Here is a 20,310-nt window from a genome sequence, read left to right on the forward strand (position 1 = left end):
GGGGACAGGGGAAGGTTCTCTTGGCCTTGGAGACTTGAACTCATTTAGGGAAACTAGGAACTCTCACTATTTCCTCTCTTATCTTAGACTTAAATTTTTTCTTAATCATATCTGCTCCCCTCTTTGCAGTCTCACAGAATCACAGAATGTTAGAGCTAAAAGAACCTTTTGAGACCATCTAAATTAAATCCCTTCATTTCACTGATGAGGAAACTGAGGCATAGAGAGTTGAAGTTAATTGCCCAACGTCACAAAGCTAGTAAGTGACAGAGTAGTCTTCTAACTGGAAGTCAAGTGCTTTTCCCACTGACATCAGAGCATGATAGATTTAGACCTGGAAGGGGCCACCAATTCCAACCTTTTCATTTCATAGACAAAGAAACTGAGGCTTAGAGAGATTATGTGATTTGCCTAGGGTTACACAATGTCTAAGGCAGAATTATCTCAGATCTTCCTGATTGCAAGTCCAGCATTCTATTCATTACACAACTTTTGTTGTTGTTCAGTTGTTTCTGACTCTTCACGATCCCATTTGGGGTTTTCTTGGCAAAGATACTGGAGCAGTTTGCCACTGTCTTCTCCAGCTCATTTTACAGTTGAGGAAACTGAGGAAAACAGGGTTAAGTGACTTGCCCAGGGTCACACAGCTAGTGAGTGTCCTGACTCCAGGCCCAGCACTCTAGCCACTGTGTCACTTAGCTGCCTCCCCCCTGCCCCCACTACACCACTGAGCTGCCTCATTTCTCCCCTTCTTTCTCCATGGTGGAAAACAGGAGTTGAGTCATTCTGCCTTCTCTCTATCTGTTTATCATCTCTTCTATCACCCAATCAATAGTTCTGTCTCTTTATTATTTTACCTGTCTCAGACACAGCTTTAAAAAACTCTTCTTGTAATCCTTAACAAGTTTATCCAGTCTCTCTCTTTTTTTTTTTTTACACACAGTCAATCAGTCAATAGGCATTTATTAAGTACTTCCTACCATGCTAAGTGGTGTAGCTCAGTGGCTCAGTGGGTAGGGTGCCAGGCCTGGAGTCAGGAAGTCTCACCTTTGTGAGTTCAAATCTGACCTCAGACACTTACTCGCTGAAGAAGTCACTTAATCCTTTTTGGCTCAGTTTCCTTATCTGTTAAATGAGCTGGAGAAGGAAATGGCAAATCACTGCAGTATCTTTGCCAAGAAAATGCCAAATGGTGTCATGGAGAGTCAGTCACGACAGAAATGAATGGATTACAATAGCTATGCTAAGTGCTGAGGGTACAGAGAAAGAAGAAACAGCCCCTGCCCTCAGGGAGTATACATTCTAATGGTAGAGACAACATGTAAATAATTGTGTACATACAAAGTATATATACACTATATGAAAGTCATCTGAAAGGGGGAAATCATAGGTAGCTGGCAGGCCTCCTGCAGAAAGTAGGATTTGAATGGAGTCTTGAATAAAGTAGGGGAACTAAGAGACAGAGATAAGGGGGCAAAGGACTTTCGGCATGGGGGACAGCCGTGGCAAAAGTATAAAGACAGGAGATAAAATGTCATTTCAAGCAAGGGCAAATAGAATAGAGAACATGCCCCTCTTTGCTATTCATTCTTGGTTTCATGATCCTCCTTCCATTTTGTGCATGAACTTTTGATGTATGAGCTTACAGGAGAGCTGCTCTCCATTGAAGGGAGCAGATATAAGGCTGGAGAGATAGGGAAGGTCAGATTGGAGAGAGTCTTGAAAACCAGACAGAGGAATTTAGATTCAATGTGGTAGGAAATAGAGTTTCTAAAACCCTTAGGGCAGAGGTGTAACATCATGAAAGCTGTGTTTTAGGAAGATTATTTTGGCATCGGCAGTAGGTGGGATGGCCAGGGGTGGGAAGATGGGATAAAGGCTGGAGATGAGACAACTGGTTAGGAGGCTGCTGCACGAATCCCAGGATGAAGTGATGAGGACCTGGAGTAGGGTGGTGACAGCAGGGAAGGAGAGGAAGGGATAGACATGAGACATTTCCCAGCTTTGTGGAATTGCAATACCCTATTGTTTGATTCTCTCTTCCCTAAAAGGATGGTCAGGCAGCCTCCCTGGCACCTGCTAATACTCTGTTGACTATAGAACAGCACTGGCATCACGCAAGTTCATTTTGGATGCTATCCAATGAAGCTGACCAAATGAAGTGCCATGATGAACTCATCACATGATGGTGCTTTAAAAGGTGTTTCCATGGCACGGACCTCTAGGACAGAATAACAATCAAACTCCAAAGGGTTTTTTTTTTCCAGACTTAATTTTTATTTTGTCTCCAATCCATCCTCATCACAGCTACCAAAATAAACCTTCCTAAAGCACGTTTGAATATATCTCTCTGGTGCTTATGAATCTTCAGTAGCTCTCTGTTGCCCCTAGGATAAAAGGAAAACTCCTCAGCTTGAGAATAAGAAAAACAATTTATAGTATCATATCAATATTATAAAAGTGAACACTTTTGAAGACTTTTATAAACTGATGAAAAATAAAAGGAACAGAACGAGGGAATCAATTTATGCCATAGCAACAACAATGTAAAGGCAAACAGCTGTGAAAGTTATATAAAGGACTATTTGTGATTCCAAGGACAGAAGTACAGGGATGTGCTAGAGCTGGCTCAAACATGTTGGAGAGAGCTGATTGTTAAATTCTCAGTGTGAGTATACCTTGAAAATCAGCAGATGCTACACATCAGAGCCTGACTCATTGTTCTATTGATTGTCTAGACTTAAGAAAGTGATATAGGAAAAATACAGTATTGCAGATTAAACTTCAAAGTGTGTTGGGTGTACATCCCCTTCCCCCCATCCCAGTTACTGTTGCTTAGTTGTTTCAGTTGTGTCTGACTCTTCATGACTCCATTTGGGGTCTTCTTGGCAAAGACACTGGAGTGGTTTGTCATTTCCTTCTCTAGCTCATTTTACAGATGAAGAAACTGAGGCTAACAGGGTTAAGTGACTTACACAGGGTCACACAGCTAATAAGTGTCTGAGGACAGATTTGAACTCACAAAGATGTGTCTCCCTGACTCCAAGCCTCACACTCTATCCATTGTGCCACCTAGCCGCACCTCCCCAGCTGGTTATTAAATATTTGTCAGCAATCTGCTGAATAAGAATGAAACATACTATCTACTTTCTGATGAAGAGGTGAATGCTTAGGGTACAGAATAAGACATATATATGTATATATGTATGTGTATATATATATATATATTTATATATATTTGTTTTTGTAGACAGTCAATGAAGGAATTTGTTTTGCTTGAGTTTGCATATTTAATACAATGTATTTTCTTTTCTTTTTTTTCTTTTTTCTCTTTTTTTCCAGAAGGATGGGAGGTTAAAAATATCTTTCTGTTAATTTTTTTTAATAGAGAAGTGTGTGTGGGGGGGAGGGTGCTACATGTGTACCATTGCATGCACGATGAGGTCACTATATTGTTAGTTTTATTTAATTGTTTTAGTTTGGTGCACAAGATATCTCATGGGGTAATCAGTAAATGTAATGTAAAAACAAAACAAATCAGTAAAACTTAAAAAAAAATAAAGAAAACTCTTCAGTTTGGTATTTAAAACTCTTTACAGTCTGCCTCCAAATCTACCTTCTAGGCTTATTTCATATTATTCTTTTTTTTAAAAATATTTTTTATTTATTTTGTTAAATGTTCCCCAATTATATTTAAAATTTTTTAACATTCCTTTTTTAGAAAAATTGAATTATGAATTCTCTCCTTCCTTCCCACCCCTCCCTCACTCCTTGACAAGGCAAGCAATATGATCTCTATTATACATGTGAAATCATGTAAAACATATTTTCATATTAGTTGTATTTCATATTATTCTTGCATTTGACATTTCAGCCAAAATGGCCTACTTCCTCTTGCCAAATTTCAGCATTCAGCAATCTCCTACCATGTTTTTGCTTTAGAATGAACTTTGTCTTCACCTTTGCCTCTAAGAATCTATCTTCCTTCAAGTCTTCCTGTACGTACTACCTTCTGCATGATACCTTTCCTGATTTCCCTGACAGCAGGTCTCCTTTTTGGTGTTTAGCACTGTTTACAATCTGACTCTAATCATTATTCACAGACTAATTATACAGTATTCCCCCTTATACATTCCAGATTCTAGTGAACCTGGCTGACTTGCTGTTCCCCATGCACTACGTTTTATCTTCCAACTCTACCTTTGCACATCCCTGGAATGTTCTTCCTCTTCACCTCTGCCTCTTGGAACCTCTAACTCACTTTGAGGCTCAAATAGCAAGCCTTTTCTGATTCTCCCTGTTGGGGGAAATGGGGAAAAGTACAAGCCAGAGGTTGACTTCTAGGAGTTTCCTGTTATATCAGGCAGCGACTCTGCTCACTTCCTTCACTGACTTAGGAAGTTATTTTCATCATGCATGAAAAGGTACATTAGTGGAGCAAAGTAAGTGGGACCAGAAAATTTACATGATGACCAAGTTAATTAAAAGGAAAATACGATTGAAACACTTTATAACTGATCAATGAAGGCAGTGATTAATTGACTTCAGATGACTAGGGGTAAAGTGGTAGACTTTAGATAAAGAATCAATCAATCAATGTTCCAGGGTTTGTGTTAGCTGCTAAGAATACAAAGATAAAATTGAAATAGTCCCAGCCATTCAGAAGCTTAGATTCTAATGAGGGAGACTCTCTCTGTCTATACATGCGTGTATGTATGTGTATAAATATATATATGCATATATATACACATACACACAACATATATGTATATTTCACATACACACATGTGTATATATAATACATATTATATATATATATATATATATAAAAATATATGAATGTGGAATGTGCAAAAGACAGACCAAACAAATACAGAGGGAAAGGCATTAGCCGCTGGCAGATAAGGAGAGGCCTCAAGATAGAGGTTGAGTTAAGTTGTGATGGAAGCCAGGCATCCCAGTGGGTAAAGATGAGGAGGTGGAGCATTCCAGGTATGGGGAACAAACAGTACAAAGACTCAAAAATGAGAGAGTATCGTGTGCAATGAACAGCAAGATGGGCAGTCTGAATGGACTACAGAGTGTATGAAAAAGATCAACGGGTAAAAAAAAATTGGAAAAATAGGGTCGAGTTTGGTGGTGAAGGGCTCTTATTACAAAATAGAGTTTATATTTGATCCAAAACTAAAAGAGAGACTATTTTATTGGGTAGGGGTCATGGAGACATGGTCAGACCTTCACTCTAGGAAAATCAATTTGGCAGCGGGGTGGAGGAGAGATTAGAGTGATTAGACCCAGGAAGAAATGATATGAACATTTATTAAGGGTCTGCTATGTGTTAGGCACTGCACTACAAACATTATATCGTTTGATCTTCACAATAACCCTGGGAACTGGATGCTCTTATTATCCCATATTATAATTGATGAAAGTGAGAAACACAGAAGTTAAGTGACTTACCCCAGATCACACATCTAGTAAGTGTTGGGGCTAGATTTGAATCTCAGTCTCCAAGATTAGGACCCTATCCACCATACAACTTAGCTGCTTCTGAGTCACCAAGGAGTAACTAGAGGCAGATCACCAATCAGGAGGCTACTGCAGTCATTCAGGCAAGAAGTGATGAAGGCCTGAGCTAAGGTGGTGGCTTTGTGAATGGAGAGAAGGGGATCTATGCAAAAGATGTTCTGGAGATAGAGGCCACGATATTTGGCAACTGTACATTTAAGGTCGTTGTGACAGTGAGGAGTAGAAGATCACCCCACAGTTGTCACCTGGGGTGACTGGAAGAAGAGTGGTGTCCTTAAAAGTAATAGGGAAGTTCTGAAGAGGTCTGGGTTGGGGGAAAATGATGAGTTTTATTTTGGAAATGTTGAGTTTAAGATGCCTTTAAGTCATCTAGTTCAAGTTGTCCAATGAGCAGCAGGTGACATAGAGTGGAGCTTAGAAGAGAATGAGGCTGAATTCTCTGTCAAGATGGCTGCCTGAATAGAGGCACACAACCCAGTTGCCATATGCCTACTCCAGCAAAACCTTTAAGTTCACACTAGACTGAATAGTGATCAAGAAATCCAATTAGAAACTACATTAAGTGATTTCTTCTACTCCAAAACTGCACCCTAAGGTCCCTAACACTCTGTCTTAAGATGACAAAGAGGACCCTGAAGAGCCAACATGTTGAACCTCCAAGATCCTAACTCTGGTGAGTAGAAATCCAGGTTAGCCTAGGCAAGACCAAGCTGGCCCAACAACCACACCCCAAAGCACAGCAGGATGAGGAAACTGGCCTTGGTACAAAACCCCAATTCAGGAATTCAAGTTGGAGAGATGACTAAATGAAAGACAAGTTTTGTAATATATAAGCATTCAAACAAAACAAATCACAAAATGGCCACATCAAAAATAAATGAATGTCTTTCTCCACTTGTGCCCATTACCTCTCTCTCAGGAGGTAGGTAATAGGCTTCAACATAGATCCTCTAGAAACGTGGCTGGTCATGCACTGATCAGAGTTCTTAAGCCTTTCAAATTTGTCTTTCTTTGCAATGTTGCTGTCCTTGCATAAATTATCTTCCTGGTTCTGCTCACTTCACTCTGCATCAGTTCATACTGTCCAGGTTATCTGAAATCATCTGTTGTCATTTCTTATGGCATGATAATATTCCATTACATTCATATGCTGACATTTATTCTGCCTTCCCCAATTGTCTAAGAGGTATTCTTTTTTTCTTATAGGATTATATTCAGCTTCGTAGGGTGAGTTATTCCGGAGTATAAGCCTATATATCTGTTGCCTTTCAGACTAATGTATTTTAAGATCTCCTCTGTTTTTTAGTAGTACCTGACAAGTCTTGTGTGATATTGACTATGGTTCCTTGGTACTTTAATTGCTTATTTCAAGACGCTTGCCATATTTTTTCTTTAATGTGGGAATTCTGGATTTTGGCTATGATATTTCTGGGACTTTTTGTTTTGGGGTTTCTTTCAGGAGATGATATGTGGATTCTTTCTTGATGATGCTTATATATTACCAGCTTTTTTTCTCTTCTTTTATTTCTCTCAGTTTTCAATGGTGGTGGGGATGGGGAGAGGGGGAGCATAGGAGGGTTAACAATGGTAATACCAAGAAAAAAAGGGCCATTCAAACATTTTTTAAAAAGCACTGAAGGGAACAGAAGAAAGTTTGGAAGGAAGTGCAGATAAGTAAGACAATTTTGAAAGTAATGTGTAGAATTCATTAGGTTTTTTTTTTTAAGCAAATGTTACTAAATGGAGAGTCACAGTTTAATTGAGAATCTTTTTTTTTCTGCTGTTCTGTTGTGTATGAAATGTTCTTTTTTAGTGTTTAAACTCAAAATAAAAAAATACAAAAAAAGAGAATGGGGTATACATTTTCAAACATGGACAATATATTTATTTGTTTTGCTTAATTGTGCTTCTGTGTTATAAGGGAATTTACTATTTTCTAAATGGGAAGGAAGAGTCATGAGAAAGAGATAGCAGTTTTTAAAAAGAGAACAATACTAAAAGATTTACTTCTAAAAGAAAGAAAGTGCATAGATCTAGGAGTAAGGAGTCCTGGGTTCAAGTTCTGATTCTTTCACTCTGTGACTTTGGAGCGGTCACTTCTTTCTGAGCCTCGGTTTCCTCTTCTGTAAGAGTTGGGATAGATAATCTTTATGACCCCTTTAACGCTATAACCCTATTTCCTATTTGGCTGCTTTTTAGATTATAAAAAAGAAAGCCAATCTTTGCCTTGAACAGACCCCAGGACCCAAGTCTGGTGAACAAGGCAATTACAACTATCAGCAGGGTGACTGAAGCATCAGAATAAGAACTGCAGGCACCTTCTGCTAACCAACTGAGAGGAGAAAACAGTCCTGGGGAGTCAAACTTCTCCATAGTTTAAGGGAGAAAACTCTTTAGGACTTTATTTTTATTGAGTTGATGATCTTAGAGATATACTCAGATCTGTGGGGACAGGGTTGCACTGAAGTAAGCAAAAACATCCGGAGACTGCCATTTTTCAGACTGTGTTCCTGAAGTGGCTTCAAGAACACTGGACTTGGATGACCTTTAGGCAAGTGTCTTAAAGTAAACCTCACTTTTCACATCTATACAATGGATATAATAAGAGCTATACTACCAACATCTCAGGGAAACCACTTGTCAACTTTAGAGAGCTATATAAATATGCATTCATGGGATCATAGATTCAGATCTGGAAGGTACATTGAGAATTAACTAGTCTAACTCCATCTTACAGATAAGGAAACTGAAGCTCTGAGATATGACTTGTACCAGGTCAAGTAAGTTTTAAGCAAGAGCTAGTATTTGACTAAGATTCTCCGACTACAAATCCAGCATTCTCACTGTACCACTCCATTATTTATTATTATTATTATTGTTTGTATGTGTGTGTGTGTGTGTGTGTGTGTGTGTGTGTGTGTGTGTGTGTGTATATATATATATATATATATATATATGGAATAAAGATACTATCCGGAACAGTAGGATCAGACTATGTTTTGCATAGGCTAGGATGTTTTCTCCTTGAGGAGGAAAGGAGGCTAGCCTTAGGACTTCATTGTTTTGGGAGACCAGGGCTCTACCCACGATAATGAATCGCAGATTCTTGATGTATTGAAACTTGGAAAGGGTCATTCATCAATATTCTTGGTGGAAATCAAAGTATCATAGCATTTTAGCTAACAGAGGACAGAATGGTATAGGGAAAAAGAAAAACACTGGGCTGGGAGTCAGAAGACCTTCATTTGGATTTTGTCCTGTACCACCTCCACTTGTACATTAAATTATTATATACATGATAACTTTATCATATATTTAAAAGGAATAGCAAGTTATATGTAATCGATTTACAGTTTCATATGCAATTATCTTTTTTTATTATACTATGTTATAGAAATGCTTGTTTTATTCCATAAATTAAAAATAAAATAAATTTAAAAAAAATATATCAACATCTGTATAAATGTGAGTTATTAGCAGTAGTATATGGTTTAATTCCCTTATTTTTCAAATGAGGAAATCCAAGTTTAAAGAGAAGGGGTTTGCCCAAGGTCATTCAACTAGAAAGCGTGAGGACTAGAATTAGGCTAGCCCTTTTGTTTCTCTCTTCTTATGCCTCAACCAAAAAGCCCTCCAGCATGCTTCTTCTCTAGGTTCCTAGATTTCTAGATAGGCTTCTCTCTCTTCTTTATATCTAATTCCCTTTTTTATTAGATCTTTTTCTAACATAACAAAGGATACTCTCAAATGGACATATTTGGAGATTGTGTACATCTAAGTTTCCAGGTGTTTCTATTTACATTATTGTGTTAAAAACTTCCAACTGGATAACAAATAATGTTGTCAAGACTGTTATGTGTACTTGGATGGACTTATCCATCAGCATTTAATGTGGATGGATACAACAAATGGAAAGGAACTGGACCCAGAATAGGACAGAAGGAAAAGGGATGGCTCAATTGCCTTTAGGAAGATACAAAGTTGTTTTAATAACCTGAAGGTTCTCCCAGGAAATTGATATTTTAATAATATTTTCATTTTAAATTTTGATTTAATTTCTTAAATGAACAAACCTCTATTTTTTGCTCCCTTTCACCTTTCTCTCTTCCCTCCTCATTTGAAAAACAAAAACAAAAACAAATTCCTGTTAAAAAATTCATGTCCAAGCAAAACAAATCCCCACATTGGCCACATTCAAAAACTGCATTTCTCATTCTTCACCCTGTGTACATCATCTTTCTGTCAGAAAATGGGCAGCATGCTTACAATTTTTGTTGTTGTTGCTGTTGTTCACTTGCCTCAGTTGTGTCCAATTCATTGTGACCCCATTTGGGGTTTTCTTGGCAGAGATACTGGAGTGGTTTGCCATTTCCTTCTCCAGTTCATTTTACAGATGAGGAAAGTGAGACAAATGGGGTTAAGTGACTTGACCAGGGTCACACAGTTAGTTAGTGTCTGAGGCCAGGTTTGAACTCATAAAAATCTTTTTGACTCCAGGCCCAGAACTCTATCCACTACGCCACCTAACTGCCTCCATGCTTACCATTAGTCTTCTAGAATCATGGTTGGTGATTGCCTTGATCAGAGTTCTTCAGTCTTTCCAAATTGTTTGTTTTACAACGTGGTTGTTATTGTGTAAATTGTTCTCTTGGTTCTGCTCACTTCACTCTGCATCAGTTCATACAAGTCTTCCCAAGTTTTTTTGAAAACATTCCTTTTGCAATTTCTTATGGCATGATAATATTCTATTACATTCATATACCATAATTTGTTCAGCCATTCTCTAATTGATTGGCAAATACCAAGGATAAACGGCAGAAGGTCAGGGGATAATATCTCTGAAGAACTGAAATTGAGGATCACTCAAAGGGCAATGGGGATGTGCCTGGTACACATGAACAGTCTATGATACATTACAAATGAGTGATTATTTATGTTATTTATGTTCATGAGAACAATTATTTTATTTTACAGATGAAGAAAAAAATTTATAATCTGTACCTCAGAGAGTTTTATTTACATACTCAAGGTCATACAACTGACAAGGAGTGTGGGAATGGAGTTGAGATTTGAACTGAGGTCTCTTTATACTAAATTCAGTGCTCTTTCCACTACACTATTTGTTTTACTACAAAGAATCTGGTTTTATAATTTGCATAATAATGACTCACATTTTTAGAGCATTTACAGAGAGGCAGACACACACATACATATAGATGAGATATATACATTTATATATAATGGAGATATATAAAAATGGATATACATACATACATATAAAATTTTACATATATTTATATAACACATATGTACACATACATAGACACATAATATATATTTACGTAGATACATGATATATGTTTATATATAATGGAATTATATAGGTATGAATATCCATACATATAAAAATTTACATACATTTATATAACACACACACATATATACACATACACATACATATATACACGAGATATGTATTTATATATAATGGAGATATGTAGATATGGATATATAGGGACATAATTTTATATATTTTTACATACATATATGCACAAACATGTGCATACATGCACGCACATATTCATATATGTATATGTATGTGTGTATATGTTTGTGTGTGTGATAGAGATCTGGTCTCTGAGTCAGGAAGACCTGGGGTCAAGGCTTGTTTCCAACACATACTGGACATGCTATCCTGGCCAGGTCACTTAAACTGTCAGTGCCCCAGGCAACCATCTAAGACTGTAAGTTGCAAAGAAGGTACCAGATTGCTTTGGTAGAGAGAGTTTCCTCTTGAAAAAAAAATCAGCTCTTTTTGATTACTTTGATTTATTTTCAGCGTGATTATAGGATTAGGCTCCCTTCTTTAGGAAGATCTAGCCCTAAACTAAACCAGATTAACATAGATAGTCTAGGTTACCTATAGATATAGTGAATAGATAGATTGAGAAGACTTTATCATTTAGTAGGAGGTAATTTAGAAGAATAAAATAATCATAAGATTATAAGGTTTTTCAAAAGGCTAAATTTCCCTTTCCAGCAGAATGGGAGGTTGACCAGAGGCTAAGTTCCCCTTTCTGGCAGCTGGAGAAAGGTTAGCCAGAGGTTAAGTTCTTTTTTCCATTTTTTAGTGTATAAGCTCCCCCCTCCCTTTTTTTTTTTTTCCCATAGAGACTAAGGTGAGTCATGGACTCTTCAAAGGAAGATGCAGAGTGACTACTAACCACTGTGCACGAGTTCCTCTTTCCCAGTACACTTTCTGGTAACAGAAGATACCTCCTGGAGGAAAGGTTGTCTGGCATAGGATTAAGAAAGTCAGGGAGACGCTAACTAGTCAGGTGACCCATCTTGTCCAATAGAATTATGTTAAAAATAAAGTTTCTGTAATTTTTCCAATTCCTCTTTTTTGTTACAAAAATCATCTCTGTAAATCACTTCTTGTCTCTGACCTCTGAGGAGTCAGGTGACCTGGCTTGACATGCAAATTCTAGCTTTGCACACTAAATCATAGGTGACTCAGTAACTTTGTTCTCAGTTTCCTTTAATTTCCTATTCCAATAGTCCAGCCTCTATTGCCACAGAATACTATATGGCTACAGAGTGCTGTTTCATCAGAGGCCTCATAACAACCATGTGAGGTATATAGTGAAAATATTATCTGAATTTTACACATTAGGAAACTGATATCCATAATGGTTAAATGACTTGTCTAAGGTCACACAGCTGGCACGGATGGAATGTAAACCTAGGTCCAGTGCTCTTTCCATTGCCCTTCTTACTCTGGCTTTTATCTATTCCCCTTTCTCCCTCAAAATTCGGTTTAAAAACATCAGACTGGCAGGTCTCTTGGCTTCTCATGTCTGGTTCTCATGAGACATAGTTATCTCTTGCTCATCATTTTCCTATTCTATGCTGAGATGAATGAAAAGTCTGAAAGAGTTTCTGGATAATTAATAATCTATTTATTAATTAGGCTAGCTGATAATCAATAAACTGATGGTCAGTGGTTTCTCTCAGTAACTCAAAACCAAACCATGAAGATCACTGAATGCTTAAATAACCTTTGGAAAAGGAGGTGCCTTTGACAGGTGAAAATTAACCCTGATTGATGAACAATTAATGGGGGGGTGGGCTAAAAGTCTTCAGCTCCTCCTGCTGAGAAAGGGGCTTTATCATGAGACTTAGACATCTTCAGCAATCTGGACAAAGGAATCCATCTCTCTCCAGACCACTCTTCTTCATAAAAAGGGTTACCCTAAACTCTAATGGACGGGTGCAATGACATGGGCTTATTTCCTAAGGTCAAAAATTCACCTAGATTAGATTCTGTTTACACTCTAAACAGAAGAAAGGTCTTCTGGTTGGGTAGGATCCCACATAAGATCCCAGAACACATACCCAAAGGATTTGGGCAATCTCATCTATCAGCAATGCCCTTCAGAGACTGACTGACTGGTTCACAGAGGATGGTCCCTGAATGAGGAAATAGAAAGGAAAAACCTCAATCCTAATTTAGTAATTGGTTATTAATATAATAGCAAAATAATCACTTCTTTCAATGCCCTTGTCCTATTCCCTGACACCATGGAAGCTGGATGGCTGTTCATTTCCTTTGTCGTCAATCCTCCCCCTTTTTAAAGGGATTTTAGGACAGGGGAAGTTAGTCCAGTATGTGACGGAGCCAGTAGATCTCATTTGTTCGCTAATGAGAGGTCAACCTGAGACTTTGTCAGTTAGGATAGACATGGAGATCAAGGATTTGGAAGGCTTGCTCTAACCTTTGAAGGGATGGCTTTTCCCACTAGATACCAAAGCTTTTAATTTGCTAATAGAAGAGCAATGAAAAAGTCTTATTGCCACAGAATCAATGTGCTAAGCACTGGGTTCCAGCATACCCTGGGCAGAGACAATCACCAAGTTTCTTGGTGAATCTTAGGACTTGAGCAGAGATGCAGCTCATTTCAAGGTTTTGAGTACAGAAGAGAGCTCTGGGGGTGTGATTGGTGACAAGTGAAAGGAGAAATGGAGATATTATGATTCAGATGTTCTGTTAGCTCTCAGCATGAACTCAGGGACACAAGTTACTGGCTTGCAGTGGTGTGATTTTAAAACAAAAACAGCAACCACCAAAAATTCCTTTTCCTTTACTATAAGTAGAGAGAGATGAGGTAACTTCTCTCTCTTTTTTTCTCTTTTATGCACATGTGTTCCTGCAAATACTAAGAAATATCTCTCTTTCGTAGTACATCTCCTAACTAAATGGGTTATGGGTAGATTTTGAGAGTGTGCGTGCATGTTTGTGTGCATGCAAATTGCAAGTAATGGTCCTTCATCACATGCCTCATCTAAATGGGCTCCAAGCACCCTGATAGATAGCAATCAGGAGGTTATAAAGCCTATAATCGTCTCTATTTTAATCAGGCATTTTAGTTCTGGATAAAAATGCAACCCAGAATGGTTAGATCAGAAAACTCCTTTCATGTCTCTCTGCCTTGGGTAATTAACCTGGCAAGGTTACTGTCCCTGTCTCCCAGGCTGGAAAGCAGGAATGTGGAGGTACCCAAAGAGCTCCTCTCTTCTCTCCAAGCTCACAGAGAGCTGTGGTCATTTTAATTTATTTTCAACACCAGTAAGTAGGCCTTTGGGTCAATCAGGAAAACAGCCTGGGGAAGAACAAACATAAACTTAGTAAATGCCTTCTATTTGCAAGGCCTTTTGCCTGGTGTTGAGGATAAGGATTAGGACTGGTATAGAGAATTTCCACTTGAGGAAACTCTCTATGCAAGTACCTTGTTCCCTAAAACTAATAGTCTTGGAAAATTGCTTGAGTCCAGGCTGGCAACCAATATGTGTCTGAGGCAGGATTTGAACCCAGGTTACCTAGGCCTAGAAACCAGCTTTTTATTTGCTTTGCCAAACTACTTCTCTAAGTCCATTCTCCTGTCTAAATCATGAATCTCTATCTCAGAGGAGTTTTCTGAAGAATAATGAAGGATCAGCTAGGTGGCCTAGAGGATAGAGCACCAGGCCTGAAGTCAGGAAGATTCATCTTCCTGAATTCAAATCTGGCTCAGACACTTACTAGTTGTGTGAGCCTGGGCAAGTCACTTAACCCCATTTGCTTCAGTTTTCTCATGTATAAAATGAGCTGGAGAAGGAAATGGAAAACCTCTCCAATATCTCTGCCTAGAACACCCCAGATAGGGACACGACTGAACAACAAAAGAGTAACTAGTTTAGGAAAAGGAGTCCTGGTGGAGCTAGTAGTCTCTAGAGGCAGGATCTAAACACAAATCTTCTTGTCTTCAAGACTGATCCTCTACCTATGATGCTACTCTGTCTCTCTCCAACAAATGTATAGAGAAATGTTTGTCAAATGCCTACTATTTGCAAGCTGAGGCTGAGCATAGGAACTAGACCTGTGATTTTATTGGTATAGAGAGCTCCCAGGGGAGGAGCTCCTTTTTCTAATGTATTAATTTACTAAGGCACCTTTCCTGAACCTTGTAGGCTTCGACAGTTGATGGGACTTGCTCAGGGTCATGCAGCCAGTATGGCATCAGAGGCAGGGCTTGAGCAGAGAGCTTGGCTTCAAGGCGCCATATTGTTTTGAGGATATGAAAATTAAAAAATTATGCAGTCCCTCATCTCAAGAAACTGGCTTTCTGGGAAGATATGACATAAACACAGACAATGCAAGGCAGGTAGTGAGTGATAGGGACAAAGGAGAGATCTAGATATTTTTATGATGATTTGAAGAGGGAGAGAAAACTTTAGGAGAGGATACAAACAGGGGGAAAGGAGAGTGAGTCACCTGATCTCCAGCCCATCCAACTTATTTTTTTTATTAATTTATTTTGATTTACCAATAATCACTTCCATATGCTTTTGGGTTTACCCATCCAACTTTTTAAGGAGATGACTGCTTCCCTCTACTAAGTTTATTCAATGATCATTTAATAAGCACCTACTGAATGCAGTATCTTATTTTAGGTACTGGGAGAGAGAGTTTTAGAAATTCTTAATCTATTTTTTGTGTCATGATCCCCTTTGGCAATCTGATAATTGATTGATTTGGCAGTCTGTCTGTATATATATATATATGTATATACATATACACACATATATGTATATATATGTATAGGTGTATATAAACCCTTCTCAAAATAATGTTTTTAAATGCATAAAATAAAACACAGGATCACAAAGGATACGAATTGAATTGTCATACAGTTACATCAAAACATTTTTAAAAAATCACAGACCACAGGTTAAGGACTTCTGGTTTAGATTAAAAAAAAAAAGGTTCTTGCCTTCTTGTAGTTTCCAGTCTAGTACCGGGTTTACGCACAAACACAGATAACCATAGTAGTGTAGTAGAAAGAGTACAGGAGTTGGACTCAGGTTGTTGTTGTATCAGGTCTAACTCTTTGTGACCCCACTTTTGGAGATTTTCTTGGCAAAGATACTGGAGTGGTTTGCCATTTTCTTCTTTAGTTCATTTTACAGATGAGGAACTGAGACAAACAGGGTTGAGTGACTTGCCCAGGGTCACACAGCTAGTAAATGTCTGAGGCAGGATTTGACTCACGAAGATGAGTTTTCCTGAATCCAAGCCCAGTGCTCCATCCATTATTCCATCTAGTTGCCCTTTTGGATTCAGAAGCCCTGTATTAAATTCCAGCCACTGTTATTTATTATCTGTGTGATGTTGGACAGGTAGTTTTCCCTCTCCTGGCTTCGGTTTCTCTCCTTTCCATAGGAACACCTGCCTTACAGGGACGCTAAGACCCAAAAGGCAGGTAGCAGGGCCGACTATATCTCCCTGTGCCTTCCAGGAGTGGGGCACTACTCAGGTGCAATTACTGTATGAACCACCAGGGAGTGTTCCAAGATCAAGCTGATTTAGCTTTGCTTCGGGCATGAGAACTGCACAAATTCACAGGGACACTCTTCCATTTCCCCTTTGTAATTTTGATATTAAAGAGAATGACTGATACTCCTTCTATGCAAATGGTCTCAGGCCATGTCTGTTCACGTGGAAGAAACAAAAGGGAGACCTCAGATACAGAGGGAACAGTTGCAACCACTGGGAAAGAGAGATTTTGGACCTTTACCATGGTGTGTAAACCTCCAAACATTTAAGGCTAGACTTGCGCGAAGCCCTCCCTTTCCCTCAATTCTTTTTAGTTCTTTGACTCAGGTGCCATATTGTCTCATTTAATAAAAGATTCTTAATTGCAAAGGCTCTTACACCATTTCATAACTCCCATAATGTTTCTACTCCCAACTTCCCAGGACCAACAATGATACTCATTTACATTACAGATAGGTTACCTTTACTGACCAGAACAAAAAACAGAAGAGAAAACATTACAATTCCAGAACAGTGCTTATAGCCACCAAGCTAAAGGCCTGAAATCTCCCCTCCTCAGCCGTTTCAGCTGTGTTTTTTAAAAATCTGAAGTCTCAACTTAGTTTCTCTTATGGTAACAGGTATCCAGAGTTCATTTGTAGGAGGAGTTATTCCCTCCAATATCAAAATCACAAAGGTGGAATGTGGCATGCTCATGTGGTGGTGGTAGGGATGATCTCTATCCACTAACTCCTGCAGAGATATGAGCTGGTACCTCCACAATTGTTAGATGAACCCTGAAGTCCGATGGTCATCGTAGGGTCTCTCCAACATTCCTGCAGCCCCTCCATTGTACATACACCACATTGTTCTGAACCTTTCTATCACAGGATTATTGATTTTGAGCTGGAATGGACCTTAGAGTTCATCCAGTCAAATCTCATTTTACAAGTAAACTGGACTTACTTTGCAATCCTATTGTCCATATTTTCTGAAATTCCTCCTTTGGGCTTCTTCTGGAGCTAAGTGGTCTCACTAGCAGTTCAAAAGCTGCCAGCTATGACTCATAGATGCCCAGGGTGTGTGTGTGTGGTAGGGAAAGTCTCTACTAAATGGGTAGAGATAAAATTGGTAAGGTAGGTTAGTGTGGGGTTGTAGGGAGGCTTTGAATATCAGGGTAAGGTGTTTTAATTTATTTGATAGAGATTCAGGAGCCGCTGAATGGGTTTTGAACAAAGGAGTAATATGATCAGATTGATATAACCAGACTTTGAGACAGAATACTCCCTCTGCAGTCAGAGGGATAAATTCCTGAGCATGGCTACATGAACTCTGGGGAATTGTGCTCCAAAGGGACATTATAAGTTCCTCTTACCTGGGAAGGAATGTGAAAATTTGGGAAGGAGAGGTTTAACATAGAAGATTTAAATGGAGAGGGAGAGTGACCACCACACAATTACAGTGGACTTGAACTGATATTTGAAGAGAAAGAGGTACTCATGGTGAGTAAAATTGGGATGTTGATGCAACTAGAGCTCTTCTCCACTCTTGACTTGCTCTTCTGCCTATTCAAACCCATAAGTAAGTGCATGTGGTTGGAATAGACTGAAGCTGAGATCAGGGAAAGATCAGTGAAGGTTTAACTCTCCCATCCATTCTCTCATACCTGTGATTGGCAGACATTTACTAAACTATTTCTCTATTTCTTTAAACTATTTCTAACTCCTGGTTTTGTTCCATGTAAAACTATGTTGTTGTTTAATTGTTTTTCAGTTGTATCCAATTCTTTGTGACCCTGTTTGGGGTTTTCTTGGCAAAGATCCTGGAATGGTTTGTCATTTCCTTCTCCAGCTCATTTTACAGAAGAGGAAAACTGAGGCAAACATGGTTAAGTGATTTACCCAGGGACATATAGCTAGTAAGTGTCTGAGGCCAGATTTGAACTCAGGAAGATGAGTCTTCCTGACTCTAGGTCCAGCACGCTATCTACTGAGTCACTTAGCTGATCCAAACTATGACAATTCATAGTTGTCCAGTGATTTATGCTTTTTAATTAATAAGGTACAGAGGGATTGTAATGGAGGAAGCCAATGCATAGCTTGGAATATGCAGAGCTAAACAGGACAGCAGTTGGAACCTCAGTCTAAAATAGTTAGGATTTTGTTCTGACTCTGAGTGCTGAGTTACAGTTGTGAGAAGTGTTTATGGTTTTGTTTATTTTATTAATAACTCTTAGAAATTCTTTTTTTTTCTTAGCAGTATCTAGTTTATTTTATGCCTGAAAAAGGTAGATGTGCCAGAAAGGCACCCACCCCTCATGAATGGAGTGCCCGTCATTTGTCCAAGGGCCCCCGGCTAGCGATGTACTTAAACCCATTGCCATCAGGAATGAGACGCTTCTCAGCTATCATATCCTCAAACTCATCAGCATTGAACTTGGTGAAACCCCATTTCTTGGAGATGTGGATCTTCTGGCAACCAGGGAACTTGAACTTGGCTCTCTGCAAAGCTTCAATCACATGTTCTTTATTCTGGACCTTGGTTCGAATCGACATGATAACTTGGTCAATATGCACACAGGCTACAGTGCCCTTGGGCTTCCCAAAGGCTCCCCGCATGCCGGTCTGGAGCCTATCAGCCCCAGCACATGACAACATCTTATTGATGTGGATGACATGAAAAGGATGAGGCTAGAAAGATAGGTCAGGGCAAGGTTGTAAAGGGCTCCTTTTATAAGTAATTTATATTTTATCCTAGAGGCAATAGGGAACCAGTAGAATTTATTGAGTAGGAAGCAACATCGTCAAATTTATACTCAAGGAAAATAACTTTGGCAGTAGTGTGAATGATGTACTGAAGCAGGAAGAGATTTGAGAGAGGGAGACCAAGGGTATTGTAATACCCTAGATTATTGTAATAATCTAGGTGAGAGATGATGAAGGCTTGATGGGAGTGATTAGTTGCAGGCAAAAAACAGAAATGGCCACATTTAAGAGATGTCATGGAGTTAGAAACAGGAAGTTTAGAAGGATTTGGGAAAGATAATGAGTTATGTTTTGGATATGTTGATTTTAAGATATTTCTAGGATGTCTAGTTTTAAATCTACAATAGGCAAGTGGTCATGCATCACTGAAGCTGAACACACACATACATGCATATGTGTGTGTATATTCTAAAGATTATTTTATGGAGAACTCATGCGAGGCAGGTGCTCACATGATGGCAGAAGAAACAATACAAGGACACTCTCAAGGTCTCTCTGAAGAACTTTGGAATTGTGAGATACGGGAGACACTGGAAGGACCACCCAGCATGGCATGCCTGTATCAAAGGAGGCGCTGTGCTCTATGAGCAAAGCAGAATTGCTCAAAAGGAACATGAGATATGCAAATTTAGAGACATCTCCACTTCAAATATTCATATGGACTATTGTCCCCAACCTGTGGTAGAGCCTTCCAAGGTCATATTGTCTGATCAGTTGCAGTGTGTCCTTGACTCCAAAATAGTGATGTCATTTTGGTCCTCTTTGAGAGCAAAAGACAACAACCAATGTGTATACACACACACACACACACACACGTATATTCATCTATGTGGCAGCTAGGAGGCACAGTGTATAGAGCACTGGACTTGGAATCAGGGAGACTCATCTTCATGAGTTTGAATCTGGTCTCAGACACTTATCAGCTATGTGACCCTGGACAGGTCACTTAATCTCGTTTGCTACAATTCCTCATCTGTAAAATGAGCTGGAGAAGGAAATGGCAAACCAATCCAATATTTTTATCAAGAAAATCTCAAATGGGGTGATGAAGATTCAGGCATGACTAAAATAACTCAACAACCACAAATTATCTATCATCTATCTATCTATCTATCTATCTATCTATCTATCTATCTATCTATCTATCTATCTATCTATCTA

At 38.8% G+C, this 20,310-nt stretch overlaps 1 pseudogene; it reads right to left on the minus strand.

The window, feature by feature from the left end:
- Nucleotides 1-18,699: 18,699 nt before the first annotated feature.
- Nucleotides 18,700-20,310, minus strand: part of LOC114030037 — a 5,968-nt pseudogene continuing 4,357 nt past the window's right edge.

The sequence above is a fragment of the Vombatus ursinus genome, unplaced genomic scaffold, assembly GCF_900497805.2.
Source record: "Vombatus ursinus unplaced genomic scaffold, bare-nosed wombat genome assembly UNPS02014945.1, whole genome shotgun sequence".
Lineage (NCBI taxonomy): Eukaryota > Metazoa > Chordata > Mammalia > Diprotodontia > Vombatidae > Vombatus > Vombatus ursinus.